This window comes from Myotis myotis, unplaced genomic scaffold, assembly GCF_014108235.1.
Source record: "Myotis myotis isolate mMyoMyo1 unplaced genomic scaffold, mMyoMyo1.p scaffold_m19_p_13, whole genome shotgun sequence".
In the NCBI taxonomy this organism is placed as follows: domain Eukaryota; kingdom Metazoa; phylum Chordata; class Mammalia; order Chiroptera; family Vespertilionidae; genus Myotis; species Myotis myotis.
Genome location: NW_023416317.1, coordinates 46,696,259 through 46,723,681, shown reverse-complemented (window position 1 = coordinate 46,723,681; position 27,423 = coordinate 46,696,259). Strand labels below are relative to the sequence as shown.

At 43.6% G+C, this 27,423-nt stretch overlaps 1 long non-coding RNA gene across 1 annotated transcript; it reads right to left on the bottom strand.

Annotated features, from left to right (window-relative positions):
* Positions 1 to 14,129: 14,129 nt before the first annotated feature.
* LOC118668554 lies at positions 14,130 to 25,767 on the bottom strand. The gene is made up of 3 exons (XR_004971684.1): positions 25,650 to 25,767; positions 14,567 to 14,689; positions 14,130 to 14,192 (listed from the first exon to the last, which is right to left on the bottom strand). It is a non-coding gene; the product is annotated as an uncharacterized LOC118668554 (long non-coding RNA).
* Positions 25,768 to 27,423: the final 1,656 nt, after the last annotated feature.

The following is a 27,423-nucleotide window of genomic DNA, read 5'->3' as shown; positions in this document are numbered from 1 at the left end:
TCTGTCCTGTACATAAAAGTTACTAGACTGCTCAGGGGACTTGTAAAACAACAACAAAAATTAGGAGTCACTGTTGTGTGTAGTGTGACCTCCTATGCAGGCAGGAACAAAATACACTGGAGTGGAACTAATGACTTCTTTAGGAAGTCACTTAGATATTTCAACCAAGACAATAATGTTCCACCTAGGAACAGTTTTCAAGTTCATATATTTTATGCATGCTTATTAAACATATTTTATTCATGTGCATATGTATAAGTAACTGTATTCAGCACAACAGTACAAATATACAATCATATAAATGCCAAAGGAATAAACAGAAAATCAATCTTTTGTACTAAACCTTGGCCAAAATAATTATTGATAAGATTCTGGAACAAAGAGGAATGCTTGGGTTCAAAATATGTTTTGTTGCTATAAAAATACCATTAACGTTGGCATATATAATAAACTATCCATTCCAGTTCCCAAACTGGGATAATCATTTTTCCAAAGAAACTATGCCTGCACACTAAGATTAGCAAGCCCAGCACAATGTCCATGTAAACATTCCAGAGAAAACTCTTTACACCCGGTAGCCTCATCCTGAGTCACATCATCATTATTTGGAGAAATACGCTATTAACTGTAAAAGGAAAAGACCATCATACAGCTGAAATATGGAAGGAATGAAGTCTGCTTGGAGAAATGACTGGCTTTTGAACACAAACAGTATTAGAAGAATATATTCTATCTAGAAGGAAGAAAGTAGCCCAGAGAAGTAGAGAGAATAGTAGTATTTGCAGGCTGTCCTCCAATACAATGCTCAAAGTGCCCAAAATCAGAAGTCAGTTAAAACAGAGGAATGGAAGTTTGGGGAAAGACTTTAAAGTCATCTGCATTATCAAGAGCTAGCACCTGCTTGGATCCCTTCCGCTCGCCTTCCTGGTAAGAACTGCCTCCTAAGTAAATCCTTCTTTACAAACATGAATTGAAATGATGGGGTGGTGACGTAATTTCAGTAATAACTCAATTTGTTCACATATATTGTTGGTGTTACTGTCCCTCTCCTACACTGATTCTGGTGCAGGGAATGAGACAGAAGCAAACGTGACCCAAGCAGAGATGTGAAAAGCACTTAAATGGAGCTTGTTCTCTTACTGTCCTTGGCTTCCTGCCACTACATGAATGAGCCCAGGCTAACCTACTAGAGTGAAAGGCACCCCATCCAATCACCCCAGTGTCCCAGCCAATAGCCAGACATGTAGAACCACACAGAACCAGCCAGGTCCCAGCTGACCCACCAACTGACCACAGACACATAAGCAAACCCAGTGAAGACCAGACTAGGTCAGAATAACAACTCTCCACAAAACTGTGAGCTAAAAAGTTCTTGGAGTCATTTGTTATGCAGCAAAGGCTAACTGATACAGATGGCTAAGTTATATAATAGACCAACCATGAGGGGACACCCACCATCCCACTGCCTGTGCAACTGAATAGAGCTAGGATAAAAGCCTGCTTGGGCATGGATTCTAGTTGAAGAGGACTGGGTTGGTTTCTCCACAAAAGCCCAGATGTGAGTCATAGCTCTTGGACATAGAAGCTCACCTGTGTTGCCTGGGGGTGGAGCTAAGGAATCACTTTAACCATGTCAGCCACACCAGGGATCTCCAGGGTGCATCTTTCTGTCCTCCACACTGTCGGGGGCTGAAAGCAGTCTTCTTTAGTTGCCTAGAGAATTTGATTTTCCAACCATCCCTGGTCTGCAGTTCCCCGAGAGCAGGACCAACTCCGTCCTATTCACCAGGCACACCACAGGAGCTCCCTCTTAACTCATGGTATCTGATGAGCTCAGCCTTGCTTTGCTTCTTTGCAGCTCACAACACAACTGTGATGGTGCTGTCAGTGTTTTGCCTCAGCCTCCCCGCTGGGCATTTTCCTGCCACTTCTTCTCCTCCCCAAAATTCTACCTCTGCCAGGTGTACCAGGTATTAGAATGCCATACTCCTAAACTAGTCCTGGCTAAGAACCCATCGTCAGCATCCTCTTTCACCATGGAATTCAAGTTGTTGTCCTTTCCCAATTCTATTTGCCAAGTCCCCTTTCCCCACCCCTGAACTCCATCTACCTGGCCCTAATTTGATCTTGACTTCTGGTTGTTCTCTTTGGTGGCTGACTTAGTGTACTTGACCCTAAGCTGGTCCCTTCATCCTAATTAATCCAGCCAGAACTACTCCAGCAGGAAGCTCATAAGCATACTGACCCACAATACCACCCAACTTGTTTCATGTCATGCCACCAATAAAAAATGAAAACATTTGGCACTAGAGTAAATGAGAAGTTTAGTGGGTGGGTACATCTGTATGGGACTGGAGGAAAAATTATTACATTTATTTATTGCATAAATTTAAGAAAGTTAAAACATAAAATGGCATGGAAGATAACAAGTGCGAATGTATATAAAACTTCCAAATAAAATACCTTTATAAATTTTAACAGGAAATTTGAAGTTGTTTCTATAAACAAGACTCAATTCCTGATCAAGGCAATTTAATAATAATCTTCTTAAATTCTTGATGGTCAACAATGATAAAAATATTCGCACAAGATTTCATACAAATTCATAGAAGCATAAAAAAATGTAAAACTGTTTCTTACAATTATTCAAAAAAATGACATAGTTGAAATTATGTTTTAGGAATGTAAGATCACTCCCTTTTCTTTCACTGATAAATCTAAGTGGAAGTTTCTTGTGACAATGTGAATAGATTTTACATCCAGTTAAACATATTCATCTCAAACATAAAGGCTCTATTTGCATCATGTGCTCACGTCATCAGAAGAGCCATTTGACAGCTTGGACCCCATCAAAAGTGCACATCAGCTACAAATAGGTAGAAGAGAATGATACCTGTGGAGGCAGAGGGCCCTGCCTGGAGCTATACCCACCCATGGCAGCGAATGCTTGGACAGTGAACCATTGCCCCTCAGGCACCCAGAACACAAAGTCCTTAGCAGTTCCCTGAGCCCTTTGTCCACCATAGGCAGTAGAGCCCTGTCACCATGACCACTGGAGCTTTTTCAAGAAAGAGAGGGTGTGCCAGCAGATTCCACTATGCTCTGGCCCTCCCAGGACCCCAAAAGACCCCTAGAGGAGACTACTAATGACCAAAGGCAACCCACCCAGGGGCCGAAGTCAGTCCAGGCTCTCGGCCTGGCTCTCTTGAGAGCATCCTTGACATCCACAAAGGCACACTCAATTCCCAGGTAGGCCTACCCTAAGCCTCTGCTGTGGCGACCTTCACACAGGCCAATGGCCAACTTCTGGAAGCCCCTAGTCAAGTGATTGAGCATGTCTGAATCTCCATTTCCTAATCCTGAAGATGAGCTACATGATACCCATGTAGCAGACACTGTTTATGCCTTCCTTCTTCCCACTTCCCTTAAGTGGGAACCGTAGGATTCAAGCCTCCTCTATTAACATATTGACACTATTGATTTACCAAATTAGCATAGAGGTTAACAGCATAGACCTTGAACACAGACAGGTTTTGGTTTCAAATCCTAGCACCAGCATTAAATTAAGTATTTGACCTTGAAAAAACTACTTAATCTCTGCCCTTAGTTTTCTTGTCCATAAAATCAACATAATGATAGTTTCCACATATTGAAGATTTAATGAGCTAAATACCATACAGAAATTTGCTCACTATCAGGCATATGGCAAGGACTCATTTTGTAAAAGTTTCCTATTATTGCCTTTTCACTGCTATTATTGTTCTCATTTTTATTATTTTAATTATTTGCAGGGCCACAATTAGATAAAGCATAGATTGAATAACTAAGAAAAGGTGAAATAAGGGAAAGTTATATACCCAGGCTTTGGCCCCTTTATCATTGTCCCCAAGGCCTGCTCTGAGGTCAATGGAAGCTTCTGGACACAGACCCTGCTAACCCAAGAATCTCCCAGAGCAATGACCTCAGATCCTGTTTGAGGGAACAAAGAAAGGTACTGATTATTCAGATCACCCCACTCCCCTGGCTTAATACTCTTTGATTACTGCTCTTTGCAATTAGGATAAAATACAAATTTATAACCCTGACCCATTACCCTATTTTATTTCTTCACTGATCTTACCACTACATAAAATTATTTTATTTGTTCCCATATTTAAGGTCTGTCTCTCCCCACTAGAATGCAAGTTCTGTGAGGGCAGGGATCTTCATGCCTTACCCGTGGCTGTATCCCAGCACCCAGGATAGAGCTGGTTCATAGTAGGGTACTCTACACATAAATGTTGAATGAATATTAATTAACATAAACAGTGATCCAGTAAGAGCTCTGGAAATTGAGAGTTTACAGGCAATTTTGTGCGTGTATCTCAAAAGAACTTAATATTATTCTGTTTTACTTAATGAATGTTTGCTGCATGAATGAGTGAATAATGACTTTGCATGTCCCATGAAGGGAAATTTTCAAAGACTGAAAAATCCAAAGTCTAAATGCCTTCTTATGCCAGGTGCTCAGTATCTATAATAAAGAATCTAAGAATCTCTGACCAGGATGGCCAGCCCAGTAGTGGTCCAATCAGTGGCCTCCGCAAACAGTACTCAGCGATAACCTGCAAGCTGAGTCAAGTTCAGGATTGACCAGTAGCTGGGTTGGGAACCTCCCACAAGTTGCATCTTCCCATGATCCCCATTTCTCCTTCGAAAACTAGGGCATTTGAACTCCATTATTTCAGAAGTCTCTTCCACCTCTAAAAATAAATGTGGCGATTCCAACCACTCATAAAATCCCATACGTTGATTGAAAGCCGTTCACTGTCCCCTGAAGGAACCCCGCACTCAGCGACCCGCCCCTCCCACAGCTGTAGCCTGGGAGCCCCAGCCTCAGCGCCTAACCTCCCTGCAGGAGTCCCCCAGTGTGCAGAGCCTGTCCTCCGAGCCCCATCGCCTCGAAAATAATTTGTGTTTGTTTAGCTTCGTATTTCCTTTGTGCAGCTCTAAATAGCACTTAAAAGAAAAAAAGTCAAACGTGATGACAAAGTTTCCTTTCTCTCTAGTGGAGTTGGGCTGCCTCCCGGTTTTTCAGCTGACCCAGAATTGCTAATTCTGCTGATTTCCTACTGTAACTGCTTCCTCATTTACCACACAGCGGAGATCTGATTCCTTCCCACTGAGACAAGTAGTTTGGCCTGCTCCTCTGGGTTTTTAGTATTCTTCCAAATTATTCTGATTGATATAGACCTCCATCCATGCTAATTATGCATCGCTTCTCTTATAAAGTGTGGTTTCCATGGCAACAGCGAAGGGAGAACAGGTGTGTGGAAAGCTGTGATATATTAAATGACAGTTACCCTCTGCCTCTCCTAGGCAGATTGCTTTTCTCTGCGTTTATTTATAGCAGGCAGTAATTAATCTGTATGAATCTCATTGCTGGGGGGTGTGAGGGTGGGAGAGGGATACAGAATGATTAACAAGAGCCCTAATTATCCTCATACCTTTGAATCTGAGAATTTCGTCACCATCGGATAATTCCCAAGTAGAATTGTTGAACTTTCACTGGTACGGAGATGCGGTTGCATAGAACTCAAAGCGATCTGTAAAGAGAAACATTCCTCTAGTTGCTATGGTGCTGTGTCGTGGCATTGTGCAGAAGGCTCCAAAAGTGGACTCCTGGGCTTTCTCGAATGACCTGTCAAGAATAAAATTAGAGCAGGACGGTGACCCAGACTCCAGGGACAGCCTGGCCCAACACACTCTGCAGCAGAAATATTGCCACGAAGCAGGAGGAAAAGCAGGGCAGCATCGTACAAGGCTGGCCTCAATGCTACTGAACAGAGGAGAGTGGTCAAGGAGACAGTGGGCCTGGGTTCCAGGCCAGTGCTAATGCTGACTCTATGACTTAGACCATTTCCCTCTCTGAGCCTCAGTTTCTCCATCTGTAAAATGGTGGTGTTAAACTCGAGAATCTCTCGGGTTTCCTCTCACTCCCAGAAGTAGCAGTCCATACTCAGGCTGAGCTAAGGTTTGCTGAAGTAACAGATAAACCCAAAATTTTTTCCCTTTTTAAAATTAAATCTTTATTGTTGAAATTATTACATATGTCCCCTTTTCTTCCCCCACTGACCCCTTCTAGCCCACCCCCATACACCCTCCCCTGCCTTCACCACCCTATTGTCTGTGTCCATGGATTATGCATATACCCATACAAGTTCTTTATAAACCCCACATTTTAATGGCTTAAAATAACCTTTTCTCTCACTCTCACTTCATGTCCATCAAGGGGGCTCCCTTTGTGTCACCATCTCACTCAAGGACCAAGGTTGATGGAATAGCCATGAAAACAGATCTGAGGGATCAACAATTAGTTGATTTTAGGCCAGAACTGGTCACCTGTCCTTGCTTAACCACAGGGAACTAGGAAGCACAATCCTACCAGGACAACACAGAGCTGGAAATATGTGGTGAGCAGCATTGATGGCTACAATACAGCCCTTTGCATCACTGATGAGAAACTTGGTGTGTTCTGGGTAGACTTCTGGGTCAACAATGACAACTTTGCAAACCACACATAAAAAAACAGTGGGGAAACTATTGAGAGAATATACCAAAGTGACTGGAACAGTGTATCAAGGTGGTAAGTTTATGAGTGACTCTTTTTTTTCTTCTATTTTCTAAACTTGAGACAATGCAGTCAGATTATACCTGTAATTTAAAAGATCACTTTTTTGACTCAACAAATATGTACTGAAGACCTATTTAATACGGGCACAGTGCTAGTCACTGTAGGAAATGCAAAAAATAATTAAGTCAAGTTCACCAATGACTGTGAGACCTGAGCCTGGATACATGTCAGGGCTGATACGTACATGTGTGACTCGTCTGTCCACCAAGGGTAGATGAATCCATGGAAGTGCATGAGATTCCCACATAGGCGGAGAAGAGAGAAGAGGTTATTCATAGGCTGCACTTAGAGGAATATTAATATTTAAAAGCAGGGACAGGCCAGGCCGGTGTGGCTCAGTGGTTGAGTGTTAACCATGAACCAGGAGGTCACGGTTCGATTCCCGAGCGGGGCACGTGCCTGGGTCGCAAGCTCAATTCCCAACGTGGGGCCTGCAAGAGGCAGCCAATCAATGATTCTCATTAAAAACAAGGAGAAAATAAGGAACCTACACACACACCCTCAAAAAGAAACTTGACTTCAAAGCTAGCCTGCTCTGTTCTAAAAGAAAAAAGAGAAGATAAAATGCATGTATAGTTTTAGCACAGAATGGGGAAACATTGAAAAAATGTATATCAGTCTCAATGGAGTACCCAAGCACCATAAGAAACATCAAAAAATTATTAAATTCCCAATTACTGCCATCCATCCGTATGTTTTTCACAAATGGAAAACAGAGTTGAAAATCAACCAGGACAAGTGAACAGAATATAGAAGCACTAGACGACTTTACCAACCTATGTCCCCCGAAGGGGTCAAGCAGTTCACGAGTTAACAAGGGACGATTTCCCACGGTTACTGGGAGCTCTTTCAGCGAAACATCGTTCCAGTCTCAAAAGCCAACCACAGCCAGCAGGGGCCCAGTGCACTTTCAACAACACGACCCTTTATTGCCAAAAGAGGCTAGCATTAACATTCCTCACTCCCAAAATCATGAAACTACAGAAATTCACAAGGATCGCCTCTCTTTTTCTATATGTGGCTCCAGTGCCTAGAATAGAACCAGCTTAATATAAATTTTGGAAAACTTGGGATAAAAAAAAAAAAAACATGAGGTTCTGACAAGTATTTTGTTCCAGGCCACACAAGTGGTTAAGTCTTGCTTCCCTGTTTAGGGTTCCCTCAACCATTTTCACCTTCCACTCCTCTTGGCTAATGCCATGCACACGCCCAAACCACCACATTATCGCTCATTTTCTATGAAGACCCAGAATGAAAACTAATTCAGCATAGATTGCTTGGGATAATTCTCCTCTTCCGTCACCTCTTTAAAAAAAATACATTTTTATTGATTTCAGAGAGGAAGAGAGAGGGAGAGAGAGACAGTAACATCAATGATGAGAGAGAATCATTGACTGGCTGTCTCTTACAAGCCCCACACTGGGGACCGAGCGCCAGCTGGGCTCTTTCTTCAACTCTTCACAATGTTATTTTGCAGCTCCTCCGATCTGGCTGACCTTGTGACTTGCTTTGACCAATGGAGAGAGAGACAGAAGAGGCATTGAGACCTGGCTGCTTCCACTAGTCAGTTGTCTTGGAACCCTATGCCTGCACATGAACAAGCCTGGGGTAGCCTAAATGCCTACCACTCCCACCAAATTCAGAGTCAGAGAGGTTAAGTGACTCGCCCAAAAGCACACAGCAAGTATAAAGGCAACACCAGTATAAAAAGCTTGTCTTAACTCCCCTTTAGTCCTTTTTCTGATGCAACCTATACAAAATGCCATTTAATGAAGTTAAACAAATTGTGTTGGTTAAGGGGAAAAAAAGGAAGAAGAAGCAGCCCCAAATAGGAGACTCACAAAATTCAATCTCTGCTCTGCACTTGCCACCCAAGGTTCAGGCCCACATTTCTGATTTACTGACTAGCACCACTATCATGACCCTCCATTCCTCAAATCCAAGTCAAATCTTATACGCAGAGTCAAACACCTTAGTTGTTGTTGGTTTGGTTTTGTATTTTTTGTTGTTATTGTTGTTCTGTTGTTGTTTTTCATTTTCCTTTTATTTCCTGGAATTTATGGTGACAGAAATTCTTGGGTTCAAATCCCAACTCAGCCATTTAATTGGCTGGTATACATTCCTAAGCCAAGGGCAGAATTTGCTGCAAACACAAATCTCTTTGACCTGAACTTCCCTACAATTAATTTGCTACCTAAAAATAGTTTTCACTAAGAAAAAAATAAAAATGAGAGTGTGTTAGCATCACCAACATCTCCGGAGAAATAGCAGCGGGACTTCACGAAGACAGTTCCTAAAAATGTCTCCGCAAGTTAGAGGATGTGGCTTTTACAGATGTGACATGCCACAGGAAAAGCACCAAGAGGTGTTGTGTTTCTCAACTTATTAAACCGTTTAATTAGAATTTGTCTGTCAAAGAAGCAGGTTAGGCAGCAGTTCTAGGAGGGCATAAATATCTCAGCATCAACCCTTCTAACCCAGAATTTAAATAGAACTTTTTTAAAGGGCTCAGGAAAATGCTAGGCTGCAATGGCTACCTTATGAGTGTGTGGGCTGGGCAAACAACTCCAGGCTCACAGACCAGCCCAGCATAGAGGCAGGTTGGTAGATGTTTGTCTGGGGAGCTTCACCCTCCCACCACCACCACTGAGGCAATTAGCTTCACTCTATTAAACACCCTACTTTTCCTTAAATTCATTATCTGAGAGACTCAAACTTGCTGTATCTTCTCTGGCTGAGAAAATTCACAGGTGACAATAACATGATCTTTTGCCTATAGTGACAACTTCTGCCTTTAGTAGCTATAGCAACAAAAAAAAACAACACAGCCTGGGATGGTCTGCTGATGTTGTGTTGTCATTGCTGCTCCTTATCAGGGAATAACATGGGGCTCCCACAGTGCGTCACTGCAAGGGCTGTCTAACAACATCTTGTGCTCTGAGTAACTTTGCAAAAACTGCCACTTTCCTGGGTTTGCAGAGCTGGACCTTAAAGACAAAGATGAAATAAGAAGACTGGGACATTCTAGGCCAGAAGCAACGAAGACCCCAACCCCTGCTGCTCCAGATGCAAAGACAAGACAGTTCATTAGGATGTCTTCAGGGGATCCAACCATGACCCATAGTAGGACAAGTCAATAAGGCCCGAGATAAAATTTCCTCTGGAAAGGGAGAGGCCAGTCTAGCATAAGAGGCTGAGTGCTCCTGGAGACACACCTGTCTCAGCACAGTTAGCCTCAATACTGGACACACCTCCCCACACAGAAGCCATGCCCACTCATGTGCTTGTTGCCTATGGATGCTTCTGCCCTACAAAGACAAAGATGGATAGTCACAGCAGAGACCAGAGGGCCTGCAAAGTTTAAAATTTTTACTACCTTGCTCATTCCCAAAAAAGCGTGTTGACCTCTGCTTTCAGAGATGGTGGCTGGGCCTATGATATGACGGGGAAAGTTGTAACTTTAGAGATCATTCCTAGAATCCCATTGGGCACACACTGGTATCTGAACTACCAAGGGTATCACTGAAGAGCATCCAAAGTCACACAGCTGGAGAATGGAGAGCTGGGCTCAACCTCATGGCCTTGTGGTTTGTAACCCAAATGGATATAAACTACCTCTCATCAGGAAAGGACTGGGTCCGAGTGACTGTGACCAACCCAGGGTTGCATCCCAAGACTTCCTCCTAGGAGGGCCAACAAGGGAGTTTACAAGATTAACCACAACCAAGATGCTGGAACAATTATTGATTCATTGCCTCTCAGTTCCAAAGTTACCCTTCAGTACCTGCTCTGTGACAGCGGACTGGTCTCTTGAAGCATTTCTTCTTTACAGTGAGCACAATGTTAGGTTTGTCAGTAGAAGGCTCTGGCGGGACATCACAGGAAGCAGGGGTTCCACCTGCACTGTCTGTCGCACTCTGCCCTCGATGCATGCCTGAAGTAGGCAGGTCCCAAATGACCTCACAGCCTGTGCCCAGGCCCAGAGACCACCTTCTTGCGGCCCTCTGGCTGCAGGCACTGCACGCTCCCAGCCTCTCCCTGACAGAAGTTGGGTATCTCCCAATTTCTTCTGTATTCCTAACTCCCAGTCTCAGCTCACTTGCACCCCCGTACAGTTGTTGCTCTTTGCCCAGTAACTGTGGACTAGCTCTGGCTCCTACAACCCAGCAAAAAAATTAAAAAATCCAGGGTGCTGCAACCAGACCTCTTCAGTAAGTTCTAAACACCCCCTTTCACATTTGTCATTCCATGGGTAACGTTTAGAGTTCTTTTTCCATCTTTGCACATACTATCTTATCATACTTAGTAATTCTTTATATTAAAGGTCCCCGTTGTTGAGATCACTGAGATTACTGACTACAGTGATTGAATGCAAACCAATTCAGAGGGGAAAGTCAGCCAGAGCCACGGATTGCTACTGCTCTCAGGAAATCACCCGGAAAGACCACATGCTTTATCTCTTTGAATGTCCCTCAGAATGCCACCATACATTCCAGAAAATAAAAGACAAATGAAAAATAAAACAAGAGATGCTATCAATAGTTATTCACTGATGACGGAAAGAATTAACAAACAAGTAAATAAACTCAGCTATGATTGAGAAATAAAACGCAATGGGGGATTAAGCGGGTAACCCAGAAAATAGAGGCCAGTCTGACAGAGAAACTCAGGAAATTTTATTGACACCATAAAACACTCTTTACAACATCTCAAGCCTGTTTCTAAAGCACAGTGCTTTTTTTAAGTGTATATAAGCTATGCTTGTCCATATTAGAATATCTACTTCAACTCTCTTCATGTTCAGCACCCCCGTGTCTCCATAGCAACTTGCAGCCCATAATAAATCACCAGTTTTTATTAAGAGAATTGTAAAAAGAAAGCTTTTGGTGTTTTTCTTTAAGACTCACATTTCTCCAGTATGAAAAGCTGATGCTTCCTAATGTGCACCTCCACAAATTAGGCCACATGAGCTTTAGGGGCATTAAAACTCCGCATTGGTTACAAGTATTTTATTTTCTTCCCTTCAAGTGAAGAAAACTGATATTTGTTGGGCTCTTACTAGATCTTAGGTACTGTTGGTATTTCACATGATTACTTCTAATGTTCACAATAGTTCTTCAGAATAAGTGTTATTATTCCCATTTTACAGTTGGGGAAATAGAGGCTCAGAGATACTAAAGAACTGCTATGAGAGACAAATTTGAACAACCATGAAAGCTCATCTTTCTCCCCATTTTTGATGGTTTAGCAAAGAGCAGGACTGAGTGATCTCAACGGAAGCATGGTGCACTACCAACCCAACGGCAGAATAGTGCACTACAACCCAATTCCAGGCTCCCTGGCCTCCTCTTTCTTAATAACACCAAGAAGCTCTCCTTGCTATGTAGCTGCATAGACGCTCTCTTTCCCCAAAACCTATCAATATAAGGACCCCTCTCTTCTGGAATTGGCCATGGGGCTGCAGACCTCTAGACTGGCCCAAACTGCAGAAATAGGACAGTTCAGAGGACTGCTTGCACTCTGCTTCTCTGCTTATGAATTTCCTCCCCCAATAAACTATTTTATGTCTGCCCTTATGGAGCTGCAGGTATGGGGTGACTATGCCCCCTTTACATGATATTTCCCAAGGCCTCAGAATTGGAAGTTTTTCCGACCTTTGAGCTCATCTTCCTTCCATAATGCTCTGTGTGTGTGTGTGTGTGTGTGTGTGTGTATGCACGCGCACTCACAAAATTCTCAGAGATTATGTCAGAATTATCCCTACCATTTATATCTCTTTGTTCTAAATCAGGCACCCTTAAAGGTTTCCACTCAGTCATGGGCTGGACTGGGAAGAAGGTGACAACCGTACCCATTGCTTTCATAACTGCCCTTGATGATTCTCTCACTCAGCACTTTTTTCTATTCAAATCCTGCAATTCATTCCCCAGAAAAATATGTTTTAATCCCTTCTACCAATAAAATAAAATAAAATAAAAAATGATAGGTGAAATATTTAGATAGGCGCTTCACAAAAATAAAAGGTCTATGAATAGTCAATAAGCAAATGTAAAAGTGCTCAGCATCATTATTCATTAGGAAATGCAACTTAAAACTAAATTGAGATACCATAAGATACCCTCCAGAAAGATTAAAATTTTAAAAAACTGAAAATTTAAGTGTCAGAACAGTTGGGTGTTTTCTGATAAAGTTGAAGATACATAATTTCTAAGTGTTTACTTAAGAGAAATTAAAATGTAAGTCTACAAAAAGATGTATACAAAAGTAGCTATAGCAACTGTATTCACAATAGCCAAAGCTTGGAATCAGCCCAGGTGTCCATGAACAAAAGAATGGATAAACAAGTTGTGACAAAACCATACAACGGAATACTACTCATCAATGAAAAGGAACACATTTCCGATACACACAACACCACAAAAAAATCTCATATGCATTTTTCTCAGCGAAAGAGCCAACTACGAAAGAGCACATGTCGTCTGATTCCTTTTACATGAAATTCTAGAACAGACAAAACTAATCCATGGTGTCTGAAGTCAGAATAGTGATAACTTTGAGAGGTTATTGATTGGAAAGGGACAAAAGGTGGTGAAGATGTCTCATCCATTGGTCTGGATGATGCTTATTTAGAGTATACATTTGTAAAATTGTATTAAGCTAGACACTTAAGATAATAGACTCTACTACATAAAGAAATAAATGTGTAAGCACAAATTAAAGAAAGGGCTCTGAAGAACAGGTGAAAAGACAAAGCCCACAGCAAGTGGTAGAGAGAGAGCAGATCTTCTGAAACACACTCATTCCGTTTACACCACACTTCTACTAGTACAACAGAAAGACGGGCTTTGTCATCACACAGAGAAAGGCAAACTTGTTTCCCCAACAGAGTCAGGAGTCCCTGCTCAGCGGGCTGTGTGGAATGTGGGGTGTTCATTTGGACACTGAGTCATAGCTCATGGGGATAAGAGTCCTTCAGCAGCTCAGGATTTAAATAATGATGTGTCAACATCTGCCTCCGATGACTCAGATTTAATCTTCACAGTGACCTTGTAAGCTTGCAGGATTATTAGAGCCAGCCACACAGACACAAAGAATATTAAAGTTGTTTGTCAAAAACCTCTCTGCTTCTGTCAAGAAAAACTTCCAGAACAGAGGAACGCACATGCTCCAAACAGAACCTCCAATTGGAAACGGAAGGAATAAGATGCCACTTAAGCCTATTTTGCCATGAACGATCAATTGGAAAGAGTAAACGTCTGGCGTTTGCAGCTGTAAAAGAATTCAATATTCGTATGTCATTCAAGGAGGCACCAGTTGCAATGCTTTAAAATTTAAATTATATGCCTCTTTGAAGACTCTCTGATCTTCTCCACCTTGTGCTGATGTTGAAAATTCTAAGTGATGGCCTCAAATCATATTGGACTTGTGTCCAGGAACCTGCTTTCTTACCATAAGTCCGCCATAGCTAGCATAGGTCCTTAGGCAAGCCACATCAGCTTCTCTGCGTCTGTTTCCCCATCTGCAAAATAGAAATAAGTATTACGGAAGTTATATTAAAAGAGATAACAGAGGTTAGAGAGAGTCTGGCACCTGTAGCAGGTACTCAGCAGTTATGAGCTGTATTAAAAGCACATCCTGAAAGCAGGTCCCAGAATGTATCATCCTCAAGTACTGCTGGGAACTCCCCTCACCAGGGCTGCAAGGTTGACCGGCAGCTGTCCCAGTGAGCCTCCTAAGCCTCTTTGACTCCCAACTTGGACCTGACAATATACTAACGGCCAAATACGCTGCAAGTCACTTCCAATTGGGTTGGCTCCTTGAAGCTTCATTCTACCCCTAGGAAGTCTTATAAAGCCCAACAATAGGTGAGAAGGCTGAAGTTCAAAGTGTTACCTGAATGCACAGCTTATAGGTGGCTGAGTCATGATTCACACACCAGACCATCTGGGCTGGAAAAGCTTGTGCTTTTCTCAATTCAACATAATCAGCAAGGCCTCGAGGGAAAGACACAGCAACCTGGAAGGGGAATAAAGGACTGTTTGGTTTTGTATTTCTGGGTTACCCACTACCCCCGATACTGAGCATCTTAACACAACCATTATTTTTTTCATGATTCAGTGGGTTGGGAATTCGGGAATTTGGTTGGGAAGTCAGGAAGCTGGGGCTGGAACATCCCCTTCCAGCATGGCTTCTTCATGTGACATCCGGTACACCTTTCTCTCCTTGGCCTTTCTGTCTCCCTGTGGGGCACATCCTCTGCCAGCCGCAGGACAGTCACACTTCTCACACGGCAGCTGGCTCCAAGAGGCAGGAGACAGAAACTGCCAGGCCGGCTAAGGGCCATACCCAGCACTGACGCAGGGTCACTGGTCAAAGTCATTGGTCAAAGCAGCCATGGGTCATTGGTCAAAGCAGCCATGGGTCAACCCAGAGCCAAGGGGATGGAGCAATAAGCCACACTCCTTGGGGCAGGGCATGGGGGTCACATTGAGGAAGCCCAGGGTAGATGCTGTTGTGACATCTTTAGAAGACAAAGTCCACAAATCCCCCAAGCATTCTATTTTTTCAGAAGTGAGAGCCAAGGACCCATTACTTATGTAACCAAAAACAGCCATCAGTTCAGTGGCTTGTTGATTATACAATAATTTTTATGGTTCATATGTCATTAAATGCTCATAAAATCCTGTGAGATCAGCATTGTATACAGAGGAAGAAAGGAGAAGAGGCTTGTCGAGAGACCGACAGCCAGAAAGTGTAAGTGCCTGACGTCTTTGAGGCTCCAAACTTGCTTTGTAAGGTGTGTTGGGATTATGGGGAGTGGGCATGAGCATGGTGTCTGAGAGGCTTCTATTTGTTACTATTGGGTGTTTGAGAAGAGCTGTGTATGTAAATCTCTTGTATGTGCAGGTTAGATCACTGTGACACAGACACGAAAAATAAATGGTGTTTGTGGCTCTTCCTACCCTCCTTCTGACATAAGATGTCAGAACCTTGTCCCGGCAGGCACTGAACTCAGGTTTCCAGGCAAGAACTGGAGCCACTGGGAATATAACAAAACCACCAAAATCACTGAGGGCACAAGCCCCAACTGGGGCTGCAATTCCCTCCCCCCAGTTTGGTTTTCCCACAACACAGTCTTCAAGGGCCCCATCTCAATAGCACATTAAATCTGCTCCCCAGTTGACCCCTGGGTTTTCTTGGTGATGAGGAGTGAATAGCAAGGACACAGGACATTAACTTGAGCTTCGTGCTTCTCGCAGGAAGCTGATCCCTCCTAAGAATGGATGAAGAAGGAAATATACACTTTCTTTGTTACACACACACACACACACACACATACACACACAAATTATTCTATGGAAATGTGCGTTTCCATAGTTCAAGGTGGAACATATTCGTGAAACTGAAGCCAAGGAGAAAAAGATATCCATGCAAACTGGATCGCTAAGCATCCTTCAAACTATGTAATTATATTTTTATTTTATGACCTTCTTTTCTTGACGTCTCTCCCCACCAGACTATACCCTGCACAAAGGCAAAAGCAATATCTCTCTTATTCACCCTTGTATTTCCAATGCCTAGCACAGAGAGGATCAAATATCAGGCACTCCATGGGTGTTTACTGAACAAATAAATGAATAAATTCAGGTTCTCAGCTCTTAAAGTATCTATACTGCATAGATATGGACTATATCTGTCTTGTTTATCTGTGTATCCCAGCTGGTACACAGTAGATGTTCAATAAATGTTTGATGAATGAAAGGAGGGAAGAATGAAGGGACTTAGACAAAAGAACAAGCATTGCCCTCACACGTGCAGCAATCATTCCCATGGAGGTCATTCACTCCCACTCTTGAATTCCTTAGGTTTTGAAAAGTCCAACAGCCACCACCACTCTGACCAGCCTACTTTCCTGTTACCCTGAGTGAAAAAATATGATCACAGCAACTGAGAAATATCATTAGTGGGGAATTTAGTCTCATTTGCAAAATTTCTCATCAAGGACAAATATAACCAATGAAACAATTAAAACCAGAAGTTGGTGAGTTTCAAATAAAATATGAATTTAAGAAAAAGCCACAAAGCTATTTGCATATAGTTATTTGGATTTTAATAACTATATCTCTGCATCTCTGAGCCTCCCTGGGATTTCATCTTAATCCTTTCTGCTCTGTCCTCTTCTACCCTCACCCCAACAAGTCTAGTGACATCTGTACTCTCTTATATCTCACGATTTATCTTGGAGCTGTCTCTCCTCGCCATTTCTATGGGATCACTGCAGCTCATCTGTGTCACTCACCTCCCACCCTTGCTAGCTGCCTCCTGGGGGGAGATGCAGTGATCCAGCTAAAGCACCCTGCTCTGCTTAGCGCAAGGAAAGGGCATCCTGGGCAATGAAGCCTGTCCTAGATGAGTCACCATGCCCCCCAAGACCCTCCCCCATGCCTGAAATTGCTGGGCTCACCCAGCTCTCAACAGCCAGTCCATTTCCCTCCCTGCACAGAGTTCCAGCCACAGGGCCCCGCACAAGGTGTGTGTTCACAGCCTGGTACTGAGATCAGGGTGAAGCAGCCCAGAGAGGGACACTAGCCAAAACTTGGAAGGATTCAAGGCATGTTGCAATTCTAGATACTGAGCTGTCTTGGTGAGTACATTTTACGTTTACTCAGCTCATTCTCCACGTTTCAGGGAGAAAAAGGAGCCAGATCAGAGAAGCTATGAGGGTCCACTAACTTAGGCCAAAAGCTATTAGAGCTCCAATTACCAGTACCCGTGCTGGTGCCTCCCCAAGAAGCTAGAAAGTCTCCTGGGTGAGGGAGGTGCCCCATGTAATCATGCTCAAGCTGGAGCCCCAATGCCAGGAGGAAAGCAAGAGCAGAAGGACCAGCTGGCCTAGTTGCTCACCTACAGTCACTGAGATCTACAAACAGTCACTGAGCTCTACTATGCGCCAGGGTGGATGTAGGCCTTAGATGCACAACAAGGAACAAGAAGGTCCCAAACCTGCCTTCCTAGTCTGGGGCAGGAAGCACAAAAATAATCAAGAAAGTTCTTCACAGGGATCCGAAGAGAGCCCAGCCACCTAAATCGACATGAAGAAGTCAAGAAAGCTTCCTGAACGAGAAGCATGTTGAGCTATCTGGCTTGGAAATTGACCACTTCTGCCCATGTAACAGGACACTTTGGGGGGGGGGGGGGAGACAGTAAAGAATAAGGTTCACACTATACACCCTGGAGCCATGAGTCCTTTCACAAGCACACGTTCTACTCTCCTAACAAGTGGCAGCTGAGCCAAGGTCACAGTACAAGGGTTCGGCTCCCAGCTCTGAAACCCACTCCTTCCCCTTCCAGCTTCTTCTCACTTCTTTGAACCCAACCTAAGAGGAAGAGTCAGAAAGAAGACCAGCCAGTTCATACCAGTACCAGCCAAGTGAGATGCTCCCCTTACCTGCACCCCTTACCTGTCCCTCCCTCTACATCCTAGACTTAAACTGTCATTAACAAGTTGGAGTAGTGAGAGTAGACACTGGAGTCACAGGAAGCAAGAAATTGGCAGCCACGTTCTTTTCCTGACCTCAGGTTTTGTCGTCTTCAGCAGCCTTTAGCTGGCTAAATGGAAGATGCATAATGGAAAATGCATCACACTCAACCAACTTCAAAGTTTGACCCCTACACAGGAAATAGACATTGAGATACTAACCAGAGGACCCTGCAGGAGCCAAGAGTGACTGCAGCAGTCATGCAGTACACCTGGATCAGCCACCAAGACAGAGGAAGAACGAGTCTCACCAACTGTACTTCACAAAACAGTGAGGGACAAAACAATGCTTCATTTCTTTAAGACTCTGTCCCCCAAGGCATGCTGGTTCAACAACAGTTTCGCAGGAAAGATCCTCATGGACATGAGGCCCGGTTTTGGAAGCAGAAGCCCTATTTTAGTCCTTGGCACTTGTTTTCCATCCTCTACACTGATTTCATTGTCAGACTTCCCCAAAATAGGACCAGACATAAGCTAACCACTGACTTCCTCATTTCCCAGCTGGTTTACTTTTCCAGGCTTCTCTCCCACAGACCACACCATACCCCAACATCCTTTTAGCTCTGCTGCCTCTGAGCTTCTGCTCTTCCCACTCCCCTGCCTCCTTCTCCTGAAGTCTCACCCAGCCTGCCAGGGCTGCCAACCAAGTTCTTAAGACCTTCACCGAGGTCCCAGTCAAATGGATTATTCACCCCCCTCTCCACAGGAGTCACAGTGCACATGCTGTGACTCAGTTCTCCTGGATATGAGGAAAGGGAAAGCCTGCAGAGTGAGGAGTACAGTGGGGCCTTGACTTACGAGTTTAATTCGTTCCAAGACCGAGCTCGTTAAGGAGCTCGTTAAGGAGCTCGTTAGCTCAAATTACTCTATCAATTCAATACAAAAAATCGGCGGAGAGACAGCTGGTATCTCAAAAAACTAGTTAGTTGGGACACTCGTAAGTCAAGGCCCCACTGTATTTGGGGTAAAGCCCACAAGGGAGCCAATAATCTTACCTTCTGCTGCTCTTTGGTTAGGTTCAATTGTTTTCAAACTTCACTGAGCATGAGAACATTTCCTGGTTAAAAATACAAATGTCCTGATCCCCAGAGATTTAGAAAGTGTGGGGCTGAAGCACATTGTGATACGTTGGTTGCATTAGTAGCCCCGATTTCTACCCTTTGAAGTGTGATTTTACCATCCCTCCCATCAAAGAAGCAGAGCCTGTATCCCACCACCTACCTTGAGAGCCCTTGAAGATTGCCCTTCCACTTTGGCACCTCTGCATTGTCCAAAGAATGCCATGCCCCAGCTAGCCAACTGAAGAATTAGAGACGGCAGGGCAGAGCTAAGTCCCTCCAGCCATCCCCTCCAAGGATAGCCTACATTGGCCAATAACCAGCTAACCCCCAACCACAAGAACACACCCAGCTGAGCCAGGTTTGAATCATCAACCTGCAGCCTCTTACGCTAATTAAATACTTAACCATTTTAAGCCACTAAGTTTTAGGTTGGTTTGTTATATGGCATTATCATGGCCATAGATAACTGATATACAGAGGCATCTGCCTTTGTATCAATTATGCCATAGTTTATTACATGGCTCCTCAGGAACATCATCGCCTCGCCTTCCCCAAAGTGGTCACACTGTGCCTTGAACAGTGGCCACCTGTGGCAGGAGAGGGGGCGGGGCCTCTGCTCTTCCCACACAGATAGGAGGCGCTGGGAGGTAGAGACCCACCTGGGCTATTGATCTGTGTGTCTATCCTCCATCACTTTTGCCTGGAAAGCCCTGGAGCAGCATTTGCTAACTTGCTGGAAGAATGTCGGTCTCTCACAGACTGCAATGAGTGTGGAGAAAAAAACAGAAGGTGCTCACTTTTACTGACCCCTGAGTAGTTAGCAACTCTAAACAGCACACTGGAGAAAAGAGAGAAGGGGGGTCAGAGACAGAGAGAAATTAAAATGGAAATTTAAAAGGGAATTTTCCCCTTTTATTGGCAGCATAATTAGCCAGAGGAGCCCCAACTGACGCTGTTATGACTGCTCTGAAATGCAACTGAAATCGAAAGGGGGAGAATCAGATGGAAAACAATAACACTTAGCATTTATATGACTTTTTACATGCAGCACTTTCTGTTCCTTTTGTACCTCACAAACATTAACTAATTAATTGCCATGGCACCCCAGAGTAGACAGCAGGTTTTTCCATCTATATTTTACAAGGAATAAAAACAAGCACTTTTTAAGCAGGTAAACGTGGATTCTCAGCTCCGTGTACTCTTTTGGGGTCTTTGGCATCTTGCAACAATCCTCAGGGCTCACAGTGTTTTATGTCTTGGAAGCCAGAATTCTTAGAGATTCCTATTTATAGACTTAAAATATTAGTACATTTGAACTGGAAGGGACATTACAGGAGTGCTGATTCAAATCTCTTATATTACAGATGTGGAAAAGAGGCTTACTCCAAAACCATTCAGGAAAGAAGCACGATCAGATTGTTTTTGCTCAGCTTAGGTCAATCCCCCACACTCCCAAATTCCAGAAGATAGGTGTGTTTTTCTAAATATGTTTTTATTGATTTTTCTATAGTGATATAGAAACACTGATGAGAGTGAAATATCTATTGGCTGCCTCCTGCACATCCCCTACTGGGGATCGAGCCAGCAATCCAGGTATGTGCCCTGACCTGGAATCAACCAATGGCTTTTTGGTTCCTGGGTCGACGCTCAACCACTGAGCTACACTTGCCTGGCCCAGAAGATAATTATTAAAGTTAGACCCGCAAATGACTCTCCTGTAACTTTTGTTCACAAATGATTTTTGTATGTACTAGTTATTCAATGATGAAACCTTTATTGAGCACGTGCCATGGATACACTGCAGCCTTAGAGACTTAAGAATGAATCCGGCTTACGCCAAGCCAGGCGTGATGGGCAGTTAGTCCTGGCAGCGAGTAGAGCTCTGGCCCAATGGACTCCATGACCTGGGACACTGGTATTTCTCAGCCACATATATTATTCTGAGCATATAGTAAGTGGCTCAGCAAACCTATGGTGAATATATCCAAGTGGATATATTCCAGAGCTAGTTCAGAAGCAGCCTAAAGTAGGAGCGAGGGAAACTTCCTTGCTCAAGAAAAAACACCCCTACTAGTGTTTTGCCTCCAAAAATCCCACCATTGGGAGTTGTCATTAATTTTCATCCCCACTCCCAGCAATTACAATTACGATTGAGAAACATCACACTGAAGTCTCAATGCACCTTTGTCCCTTCATATGAATGATCTTAATGCCTTTTATGGCAGGATCACTGCCAAGCTCTTCAGCCACATCCTCACCTCAAGCCAAGTCCATACACCCCGACTCCCTTCTCAAACTGCTTGGCCAGCCCTGAACGCTGGTGGTGTTTAGACTTCCAAGCCTTTGCACAGAGCGCCTTCCTTTCTAATACCACCTGTCCTGTGCCCACATCTATTAACATGTCTGTCTCCCCTACAGAACTGTAATCTGAGTCCCCATCAATAGCCAAGGGCCTCGCCCATAGAGGTGCTTACACGTCTGAATTTCATTTAAAAATAAAATCCTACTGTGAAAACAATCTTCAGATGGAGCAATTGAGTGTAGACGGAAGACACCTGTGGACACTGACATGGGGGAAAGAATACAAGGGGAGTCTAGAAGCTCCTGGAAGACTCATTTTACAGTGGGGCCTTGACTTACGAGTGTCCCGACTAAGGAGTTCTTTGAGATACCAGCTGTCTCTCCCCTGATTTTTTGCATTGAGTTGACAGAGTAATTTGAGTTAACGAGCTCCTTAACGAGCTCAGTCTCTGAACGATCGTAAGTCAAGGCCCCACTGTACCTCCTTTTACCCTGAAGTGCCAGTTACATAAGATGAATGACACATGGCCCCACAGACCCCCCAGCCCATCAGTTGGCTGTCTGATGGGCGCACTCACTCACTCATCACCTTGCAGCTGCAGAGCCCTAGGGGCAGCCAGGAAAAGTTTATGCAGTTCCCCAAGTTGCTTTTCTTACAGGCAAGGAGAAATGTTCACCTGGGGAGGCTGTGACGCAACCCTCACTCACCCCGAGTGATCACAGCGTGTCTCCAAAAGCCTGACACACCCTGTGTCTCGCTGGCTTCTCCGTGGCTCAGGAGCCTAGTGGGGAGTGCAAGGTGTCAGGCTGAGCGTCTTCCTAGGCTCCCGAGCGGTTGCTAATAAACACTGAAACCTCTCAAATATCACCCACTCCCCAGCCTTCTGAGTCTCTGTCACTTCTTTCCTTTCTCTCCATTGACTTCTCTTTCATTGCAAATTCCCAAAGTGATCCTCTCAGCACCGAATACATGCAAATGGCATTTAAATGAATTAAACAGCCAGGCTCTCCAAGAACTTCTGCGGTTCAGACACACAGTGCTGAGTTCCTGCTGATGGAAATAATTACTCTGCTTTAGGATCTCCTAGGTTTTTTTTCTCTCTCCAAGAGGGGCACAGCAAAATTGTCTTCCACTGTGCCATTTGGGAGGTAGGAAGGAGAAATTTAACATACAATTTGCTTTAAATAAACTTTTTAAAGGCATATATAACCAAAAAACAAGGCTGAAGGATCTCAATTCTACTGAGTATTGCCCACGTTTCACATGTGACTCCTCAAAGTCTCCCAACATCATGATTTAGTCAATGACCTTGACCTGAGTCTGTGAAGTGAACAGAGGGCAACAGGGAGAGCATAGAGAAGGACGATCCCTGAGGCAGGGACCTAGGAAACCAAGGAACAGTACTCTTACCTCCTCTGTGCTAAGGATGGTGCCAGCTTCCGGGGATGAGAGGGGAAAAGGGGATAAGGCCAAGTTTTCTCCTAAAGGAGCTCTACCTGGAGTAGCCAAGGGACCAAGAGAGGTCTGCAGACAAGGAGGAAAGGTGGAATTGGCTGAGGAGCAACCCCTCCGGGGACAGGGGCTATCGTGGCTATGTCAGGGCCCCATCCGGGTCCTTTTTTTATATGGGTGCCTCAGCTGCTGTGAATATTGGCTGCTAACTGCTCACAGCTGTCCCTTCTCCAGAGAACTGCCCTGGGCCCAAGGACCTGCCTGCCCCAGGTACAGCCTGCAGCCAATGACTCTCAGGGGTAGGAACTGCTGCCTCAGGAGCTGCATAGGACATTGGGCCACAGTTCCTTCCTAGCCCCTCCTCCAGGATTGGCACCGCCAAGGACATTTTCCTCTTCTTTTCTATGAAGATTATCAACATTTTGCTACCAAGAGGAAGGACGGCTTGCTTTTGGTTTTGTCTTCCAGGACATCCCAACACGGAGATCCCCCTAGAGCTCCATCATCCAAATTCCTGTTCTGCTAAGATGCCAGAAGAGGAGGTGGGCACTCGGGGCTCAAATATTCACTGAGTCTGTTATCATCTGACTGTGTAGATATCAGCTCAGCATCCCCACCACTGACGTAACCGTGTCCATCAAATGTTGCCACTGAAATCCCAGGATTGGGTCCCTGTTCTCCCCCCTCCCTCTGGGGGCCCTCTCAGATACACTTGAGCTGCAGCCTTCAAAGAATGGGCACAAGGTTATCGATTCACTGTTATTAAAAATCAGAATGGGGAGTCACAAGACATGTGGTTCAGTAACATGCCCAGTAAATCCATGACAAAAGACTGAATCCTTAAAAGGATCTAACATTATTAAATAAATCTCTTACGGGTTCAGTTGGGAAAGTTCAAAAATAATTATTCTGGTGTTCCAAGAGTCAGCATGGCCTCTGGTGTTTTTCTCTGGTTATTTTTTCTCTGGGTAACTAAGAGCTACTGAACTCTTCTAAGAAGCAAATTCTTGGTCCTTTATAAGGGAGCCAAGGCCATCATGGGACCACCTTTCACCTGAGAGAACTTAGCAACTGTGAGACCCTTTCTACTGGGCAGCCAAAAACAAAATACAGTGGGGCCTTGACTTACGAGTGTCCCGACTAATGAGTTTTTTGAGATACCAGCTGTCTCTCCGCTGATTTTTTGCATTGAGTTGACAGAGTAATTTGAGTTAACGAGCTCCTTAACGAGCTCCTTAACGAGCTCGGTCTCAGAACGAATTAAACTCGTAAGTCAAGGCCCCACTGTATTTAGAAATAGTTTTATATAGTGACTGAATTGTTATATATGCTATGAAACAAACAAAAAAATAAATTTAAAAAATAATCAAACCAAACAAAGAACTCAGCAGGAGATAACACTTTGGCAAACTGATTTTAGGTGAAATAGATGGAAATGCCTTGCTAAAGAAATTACATTTAGCTGAGATTTAAAGGGATAGAAGTAGGTCTCCAAGCAGTGAGAGGTGAGAAGAGCATCCAAAGTAGAATAAGCAAATTGTTCAAGAAACTAAAAGATCGGTATAAGCTAGACTGAGGCGAGCAGGGATGAGAGGACCGACACAATATGGAAATAGCAGGGGCCCGAGCAGGCAGGGCCCTTAGGTTATGGGAAGGAGTCTGGATTTTATAATAGAGACAAAAGCAGTTGAAGGACTTAAAGTAGGAAGAGTACCATGATCTGCATTGTTTGTTTCTGTTTTTGTTTTTTTTAGAAGAGCAGTCTTCTGGGTGGAGGAGAGAAAGAATGGAAATAGAGCAAGAATAGAGGAGGGCCAGCTGGGAGGCTTTGGTAATAATGCAGGCAAGAAATGTGATATGGCTAACATCAAGGGGATGGTACTGCACAAGGAGAGAAGACTAGACTTCAGTTCCATGTTGCAGATTGGATCAATAAAACTTCCTAATGGTTAGAATCAGGGAGAGAGGGAACGAGGGGAATCAACGGTGACGGTTAGGTTCTGGCTCAAGCAGCTGGGTACATGGGGCTTGTGTGAGCTGAGACAGAGACAGCTGAGGGAAGGGAGCAGGGCAGGCAGGGTGGGGAGATCAGGACATCCGCTTTGAGCAGGTTAAATCGGGCATGTCTAGGGAATGTTCAGCTGGAGATGGCTGGTGAGCAGTTGGATATGTGAATGTGGATGCAGAGAGAGAGATCTGGGCTGGAAATATCAATCTGGGGCAAGAGCAACATAAAATGAGATTTAGATCTTTGGGAAAGAATGATATATAAAATAAAAGAATATAACGAGAAGAAAACCCAGACTAAGGTGAGAAGAACCCCAGCATTTTGTGGTCTGGTATGGAAGGAAGACAAAGGAGACAAAAAAAAAAAAAAAAAGACAAAGGAACTACGGCAGGAGCGTAGGTATGCCAGACATCACGTTAACCCGGTTTGCAACACTGAAAATGGCCTGTCAAGGTCACCTATGGCCTTGGGTTGCCAAATTCTAGGACAGCCTTCAGGGCTCATCATCTCAGAGTCAATTGCTCCTGGATACTTGAAACACTTTCTCTCTCAGCTTTCCTTGTTTTCACCTGAAATGAACAACCATCTCAAATCAGAGAAAATTATGAACTTACATAACAGGAAGCATTTCCGGAGCCGCTCCGGCTTTTGGGGCTGGTTGAGTCAGCAGCTTAACAATGTATTCAGGAGCACAGGCTCTGTCTGTCTCTCTGCTTTACTGTCTGAGATATAGGAACCTCTGAAAGGAAAGGATAAAAGAGAGAAGAAAAGCAAATAAATTTTATGTTCAAAAAGAAGTTAGAATCCTCAGATTTCTCCCCAATTTTAGCTGGCCATTCTTGAGAGCAACCATTCTCAAATGTTTCATTTCAGGACAGTATTTGAACTTTTTGAGGATCCCAAAAAGATTTTATGAGAATTGCATAGACTGATCATTTATCGTGTGAGGGATTAAAACTGAGTCATTTAAAAATATTCATCTATTCATTCATTTTTTAAATGATAGTAATAAACAGCAATTATACATTAACCTAAATAATATCATGAATTCAAGTACTTTAAAATACAACACACATGGATACATGTATGTAAGTGGATATATGGAAAGCAGAATGAAAGAATATATACAAAAGATAAATATATTTGAAAGATAAATGTACAAAAATGGAAGTTATGGGAGGTAGGGGAATTGGAAATTTGGAGATAAAATGGGAAAATAATATACTAAAAAATTTTAAAGAGAGCAGCCACAGACTTGCAAAGTTAGAGTATAATACACTAAGATGAAGATCAATTGAATTTTGTGCACATAAGATACAAACAACCAAATCAAGAAAGGCACACACATATACCTCACAAATTCCTGTCATCCAGTACCACCCTCTCCACTCACTGCTTAAGCAACTCATGCCAATTGTCTATTCCTTGGACATTCCATGCTCATCACTACCCCAAAGCCTTCTTGGACTCCTGGTTTCTTCTTCCTAAATTGTTTCTCCCCCGGCTCTTTGCATGGTCAATCTCTTTTCATTTTTCAAGTCTCTATTCAATATTTCATCATCTCAGAGAGGACTTTGTTCACCCTGCTGTGCAAATTCAAACCTTCAGTCCTATTCTCTATCCAGAGTAGGTCATTTATTCCACTTAATAGCAACCGTCAAGACAAGATTTTTTTGTTTGCTTGCTTAGTTTTGCACCTTTCCACCTTTATAAATTCCACGAGGGGGAAGATCATGTCTATCCCATTACTCCTATAGCCCTTGCATCTAGAATAGTGGCCGGCACTATCTAGTTCCATCATTTATTTCGGAAATTAAAAGGTGAATGAAAATGAGGTCAGAACGGAGTGGCCATGGTATTGGATGAGTCATCAGTATGGATGCTAAAGACACTGAACATGCTGACAGTGTCAAGGACAGGAATATAGAGTAAGCCAGGTACTGAATTCTCCCATGAATGAGAGAGAAAGATGGGGCAGCTAGCGGGTGATGCAGCAAGGAGTACGAAAAATAGCATTACCAGATGGCATGTAGCTAGGATTGTAACTCAGGCCAGTGTGTCTCTAAAGCCTGTCAGATTTTCTGCCCTGTCAAGCAGCTCCTGGAATTGTGCCTTGCACGTATAGGCACACTAACTATTGGATGGATGGATGGGTGGATGGGTAGATGGATGAATGGAGAGAATGATGATTGACAAAGCACCTATATGGTTCATTTTCATTTTTTTCCTCCTACTTTGTCCCCTAGCTATGGTTTTTTGTTTACTCTGCTTTGTTTTGGCTTGTGTTTTTAAAATATGATCAACTTCTGATTAGCCATGATAATAGAAGAGATCAATAATAGAAATAATTGAAAACAGAAGGCAACCCAGAAATAATTTCTATTTAGT